Raw genomic sequence first — 6,837 nt, 5'->3', positions numbered from 1 at the left:
CACCCACGACTGCGTGGCCACGCACGCCTCCAACTCAATCATCAAGTTTGCGGACGACACAACAGTGGTAGGAGCAGCGCCTCTTCAACCTCAGGAGGCTGAAGAAATTCGGCTTGTCACCAAAAGCACTCACAAACTTCTACAGATGCAAATAAATAAAAACAGTATGGGGATGAGGTAGGTAAATTGGGGGGCTATTTACTGATGGACTATGTACAGCTGCAGCGATCGGTCAGCTGCTCAGATAGCAGATGTTTAAAGTTGGTGAGGGCGATAAAAGTCTCCAACGATTTTTGCAATTCGTTCCAGTCACGGGCAGCAGAGAACTGGAAGGAAAGGCGGCCAAGTGAGGTGTAGGCTTTAGGGATGATCAGTGAGATACACCTGCTGGAGCGAGTGCTACGGGTGGGTGTTGCCATCGTGATCAGTGAACTGAGATAAGGCGGAGCTTTACATAGCATGAACTTGTAGATGACCTGGAGCCAGTGGGTCTGGCGACGAATATGTAGCGAGGGCCAGCCGACTAGAGCATACAGGTCGCAGTGGTGGGTGGTATAAGGTGCTTTAGTAACAAAATGGATGGCACTGTGATAAACTGCATCCAGTTTTCTGAGTAGAGTATTGGAAGCTATTTTGTAGATGACGTCGCCAAAGTCGAGGATCGGTAGGATAGTCAGTTTTACTAGGCTAAGTTTGGCGGCGTGAGTGAAGGAGGCTTTGTTGCAGAATAGAAAGCCGACTCTAGATTTGATTTTAGATTTGAGATGTTTGATATGAGTCTGGAAGGAGAGTTTACAGTCTAGCCAGACACCTAGGTACTTATAGATGTCCACATATTCTAGGTCGGAACCATCCAGGGTGGTGATGCTAGTCGGCCGTGCGGGTGCAGGCAGCGAACGGTTGAAAAGCATGCATTTGGTTTCACTAGCGTTTAAGAGCAGTTGGAGGCCACGGAAGGAGTGTTGTATGACATTGAAGCTCGTTTGGAGGTTAGATAGCACAGTGTCCAAGGAAGGGCCAGAAGTATACAGAATGGTGTCGTCTGCGTAGAGGTGGATCAGGGAATCGCCCGCAGCAAGAGCAACATCATTGATATATACAGAGAAAAGAGTCTGACCGAGAATTGAACCCTGTGGCACTCCCATAGAGACTGCCAGAGGACCGGACAACATGCCCTCCGATTTGACACACTGAACACTGTCTGCAAAGTAGTTGATGAACCAGGCAAGGCAGTCATTAGAAAAACCGAGGCTACTGAGTCTGCCGATAAGAATATGGTGATTGACAGAGTCGCAAGCCTTGACCAGGTCGATGAAGACGGCTGCACAGTACTGTCTTTTATCGATGGCGGTTATGATATCGGTTAGTACCTTGAGCGTGGCGAAGGTGCACCCGTGACCGGCTCGGAAACCAGATTGCACAGCGGAGAAGGTACGGTGGGATTTGAGATGGTCAGTGATCTGTTTGTTGACTTGGCTTTCGAAGACCTTAGATAGGCAGGGCAGGATGGATATAGGTCTGTAACAGTTTGGGTCCAGGATGTCTCCCCCTTTGAAGAGCAAGGCCAAAAAGATCATCAAGGACAACAACCACCGAGCCACTACCTGTTCAACCCGCTATCATCTAGAAGGCGTGGTCATTACAGGTGCATTAAAGCTGGGACCGAGCTCCTATCTCAAGGCCAGAAGCCTGTTAAAACGTCTTACGCCTAGGCGTCCTGCTAGCGGGACAACTTCCTGTGAAACTGGAGGGCACACAATTCAAATAAATTATTATAAAAATGATGGATATTAAACATTTATGAACATACATATCTTAAATTGGTTAAAAGCTTAAATTCTTGTTAATCTAACTGCATTGTCCGATTTATGTCTTTGTGCTTGTCTCCACCCCCTCCAGGTGTCGACAATCTTCCCCATTATGCCAAGTGTATTTATACCTGTCTTCTCTCTTTGCCAGTTGCCAGTTGTTTCGTGAAACCTACCAGCGTTTTCCCTCTTGCTCCTGTCTCTTCTAGTTCCTGTTTTCTAGTTTTGACCATTCTACTTGCCCAGACTCTGAGCCTGCTTGCCGTTCTGAACCTAGCCACACAACACTGGATTATTGACCCCTGTCTGCTCTGACCCTGAGACTGCCTGCTGTTCTGGACCTTTTGAACCCTATCTGGATTACTGACCTCTGCCTGCCCTTGACCTGTCGGTTTGCCTGACCCTGTACTAGTAATACACTTTTGTTACTTTGACACTGTCTGCATCTGGGTCTTACCTGAAACGTGATAGTACGAACTGGCCATGACGGACCAATCAGATCTCAAGCATCTCCGCAATGCCATTTCCTCCCAAGGAGCCACCATTGGAAGGCATGAAGAGTTGCTTCATGTTCTTATGGAAGGGTTCGAGACCTTGGCCGAATGCCGTGATCAAGCGTTGAACACATTGCTGGAGCAATTCCGCAGGTTGTCTGATAGGCAGCCTATCATGACTCTCAGTAACCCGGCTGTTAGCAGCGCCGCCTCCCCGGTCACCCCGGTTTCACAGGAACCCTGCTTACCTCTTCTGTGTTCCAGGATCTGGTTAATGATGTTTTTTGCAACATGTTGTGCCGGTTCATTTTTGTCTAGCTCGATGACATCATCGTCATCGCCCGTTCCGCCCATGAACACATGCTCCATGTCCTACAGGTTCTCCAACGCCTCCTGGAGAACCATCTTTTGTAATAGCAGATAAATGTGAATTCCATTGCTCCATCATTGCTGCAGGGAGTGTACAGGTGAGAGCGGTGGTGGATTGGCCCCAGCCTACGTCCAGGGTGCAGCTGCAATGTTTCCTGGGATTTGCCAACTTTTATCGCTGCTTTAGCCGGGGTTACTGCACCCTTGCTTACCCCCATCTGCACTCACCTCTCCCAAGGTTCCGTTCACGTGGAACCCCAGCTGCTGACCCTGCATTCTGGGATCTCAAACATTGCTTCACCACAGCTCCCATCTTGGTTCATCCTGACCTGTCCTGACAGTTTGTGGTGGAGTCCGATGCTCTGGGTGTCGGAGTGGGCGCTCTCCTGTCCCAACGTTCTGCCCTGAACCTCAAGTTACATCCCTGCGCCTTCTCCCACCGCCTCAATGCCATGGAGAGGATCTACGATGTGGGTAATTGTGAGCTTCTTGCGGTGAAGATGGCGTTGGAGGAGTGGAGGCACTGGCTGGAGGGGGCGGAACATCCGTTCATTATGTGGACCGACCAAAAGAACCTGGAATATCTCCAAGTGCCTTAATTCCAGGCAAGCTTGGTGGGCCCTGCTGTTCACCCAGTTAAATTTCTCCATCTCATACCGGCCGTCAATGTATGGCCAGATGGGCTGTCACGCCACAATAGCCCCAAAGCTCCATCCCCAGAGCCCGTATAACCAAATGTTCATTCCTAAAGCATTCTGCTCCTCGGACCTGCAGTGGGCCTAGTCCTGAAGGCTTTCCTGCCACCCAGGCTCCGGTTGGACCCTGGCCTTTGTGCGACAACTCTTTTGGTGGCCTACCATGGTTTCTGACGTCTCCGTATTCGTCACTGCGTGCACGATCTGTGCACTGAACAACGCTCCTCAGCAAGCTCCGGCTGGTTTCCTTCAACCTCTGCCTATCCCTCACCATCCCTGGTCTCACATATCCCTGGTTCTCCACCCGGCCGATGACAACACCACCATCCTGACCATAGTGGATCGGTTTTCCAAAGCCAACAACTTCATTCCTCTCCCTAAGCTACCCTATGCCAAAGAGATGACCCAGCTCATGGTGCAGCACGTCTTCTGTATCCATGGACTGCCAGTCGTCATGGTCTCTGACCAGGGTCCTCATTTCTCGTCCCTGTTCTGGAAGGCATACTGCACACTCATTGAGTCATCGGCCAGCTTGTCCTCTGGGTTCCACCCCAAGTTTAACGACTAGTCGGAACAATCCAACCAAGACCCGTAGACGACTCTGCGCTGCCTGGTCTCTTCCAACCTCACCACCTGGAGCCCGCAACTAGTGTGGGTCGAATACGCCTGCAACACCCTTCCTTGCTCTGCCACGGGCCTATTGCCCTTTGAGTTTTCCCTGGGGTATCAGCTCCCACTCTTCCCAGAGGAAGAGGTCGGCATACCTTTGGCCCAGATGTTTGTCTGCCGCTGTCGTACCTGGAAGAGAGCCCGGTTGGCCCTCCAGGTATCGACGACAAACGTCTCGTTCAGAAGGTGTGGCTATCCATCCGGGATATGCCCCTCTGGGTGGAATCCCCCAAACTGTCCCCCTGCTTTATCGGCTCTTTCCCCATCTCCAAGGTCATTAGCCCCTCTACTGTTCAGCTTCTGTTGCCCCGAACCCTCCAAATACAGTGGGGCAAAAAAGTATTTAGTCAGCCACCAATTGTGCAAGTTCTCCCACTTAAAAAGATGAGAGAGGCCTGTAATTTTCATTATAGGTACACCTCAACTATGACAGACAAAATGAGAAAAAAAATCCAGAAAATCACATTGTAGGACTTTTCATGAATTTATTTACAAATGATGGTGGAAAATAAGTATTTGGTCACCTACAAACAAGCAAGATTTCTGGCTGTCACAGACCTGTAACTTCTTCTTTAAGAGGCTCCTTTGTCCTCTACTCATTACCTGTATTAATGGCAACTCTTTGAACTTGTTATCAGTATAAAAGACACCTGCCCACAACCTCAAACAGTCACACTCCAAACTCCACTATGGCCAAGACCAAAGAGCTGTCAAAGGACACCAGAAACAAAATTGACCTGCACCAGGCTGGGAAGACTGAATCTGCAATAGGTAAGCAGCTTGGTTTGAAGAAATCAACTATGGGAGCAGTTATTAGGAAATGGAAGACATACAAGACCACTGATAATCTCCCTCCATCTGAGGCTCCACGCAAGATCTCACCCCGTGGGGTCAAAATGATCACAAGAACGGTGAGCAAAAATCCCAGAACCACACAGGGGGACCTAGTGAATGACCTGCAGAGAGCTGGGACCAAAGTAACAAAGCCTACCATCAGTAACACACTACGCCGCCAGGGACTCAAATCCTGCAGTGCCAGACGTGTCCCCCTGCTTAAGCCAGTACATGTCCAGGCCCGTCTGAAGTTTGCTAGAGAGCATTTGGATGATCCAGAAGAAGATTGGGAGAATGTCATATGGTCAGATGAAACCAAAATAGAACATTTTGGTAAAAACTCAACTCGTCGTGTTTGGAGGACAAAGAATGCTGAGTTGCATCCAAAGAACACCATACCTACTGTGAAGCATGGGGGTGGAAACATCATGCTTTGGGGCTGTTTTTCTGCAAAGGGACCAGGACGACTGATCCGTGTAAAGGAAAGAATGAATGGGGCCATGTATCGTGAGATTTTGAGTGAAAACCTCCTTCCATCAGCAAGGGCATTGAAGATGAAACGTGGCTGGGTCTTTCAGCATGACAATGATCCCAAACACACCGCCCGGGCAAAGAAGAAGTGGCTTCGTAAGAAGCATTTCAAGGTCCTGGAGTGGCCTAGCCAGTCTCCAGATCTCAACCCCATAGAAAATCTTTGGAGGGAGTTGAAAGTCCGTGTTGCCCAGCAACAGCCCCAAAACATCACCGCTCTAGAGGAGATCTGCATGGAGGAATAGGCCAAAATACCAGCAAGAGTGTGAAAACCTTGTGAAGACTTACATAAAACATTTGACCCCTGTCATTGCCAACAAAGGGTATATAACAAAGTATTGAGATAAACTTTTGTTATTGACCAAATACTTATTTTCCACCATAATTTGCAAATAAATTAATGAAAAATCCTACAATGTGATTTTCTGGATTTTTTTTCCATTTTGTCTGTCATAGTTGAGGTGTACCTATAATGAACAGGCCTCTCTCATCTTTTTAAGTGGGAGAACTTGCACAATTGGTGGCTGACTAAATACTTTTTTGCCCCACTGTATACTCTATGCAGACACAGAATAAAATGAAAACACAAGAGCCAAGACATGTTGACATAAAAGTGACATAAAAAGGTTACCACTCCTGAAATCAATCACACACAATGCCTTTCCTGGCCTTAAACACTGGTACTGCTTGAACCTATTGAAAGATGCACAATAGCATAGAGATAGTGGGAGCCCATTAATCAAAAGACTTTAATCAGGAATGACACGTTGGTCTTTTTCTTGTGGGTGGTGGCCACAATGTAACAATTGTAATCAATGTAATCACGATTAAGAAGGGAGGTCAGCCATAGAGCCTTTCATATGGAGACTGAAGTGGAGGCAGGTACACTTGGTTAAGAATCACAGACCTAGTCTCACGCAATGTTCAGTATCAATATGAAAGAGCTACTGGTAAGTCACACGTCACAAAGGCTCTGAAAGGACTTTCATATGATTAGGAGACGACAGATGAGTGCTGCCCTGCCGCTCAATATAATTGACTGTTATCTGCTGCTTTTTATCATTCTTCCCCTCTAATCAGGGACTGATTTAAGACTTGTGACACCAAGTGGGTGCAATTAATGATCAGGTAAAACAGAAAAACAGCAATACTCCTTGTAGGGTCAGATTTGAATACCTCTGCTCTATACTGGGGTGGCAGGTAGCCTAGTGGTTAGAGTGCGGGGCCAATAACTGAAAGGTTGATGGATAAAATCCCTGAGCAGACAAGGTAAAAAGCTGTTCTGCCCCTGAACAAGGCAGTTAAACAACTGTAGACTTTCATTGTAAACAAGAATTTGTTCTTAATAACTGACTTGCCTAGTTAAATTTAAAAAACACTATACAGGTGTAGGATGCCAACCTGCTTTATGAAGGCTTCACCAGGTGTGGGTGTGGG

This window comes from Oncorhynchus mykiss, chromosome 32 (genome assembly GCF_013265735.2).
Source record: "Oncorhynchus mykiss isolate Arlee chromosome 32, USDA_OmykA_1.1, whole genome shotgun sequence".
Taxonomy (NCBI): Eukaryota; Metazoa; Chordata; class Actinopteri; order Salmoniformes; family Salmonidae; genus Oncorhynchus; species Oncorhynchus mykiss.
The sequence above is the reverse complement of the archived record's forward strand: the minus strand, read 5'-3'. Positions refer to the sequence as shown.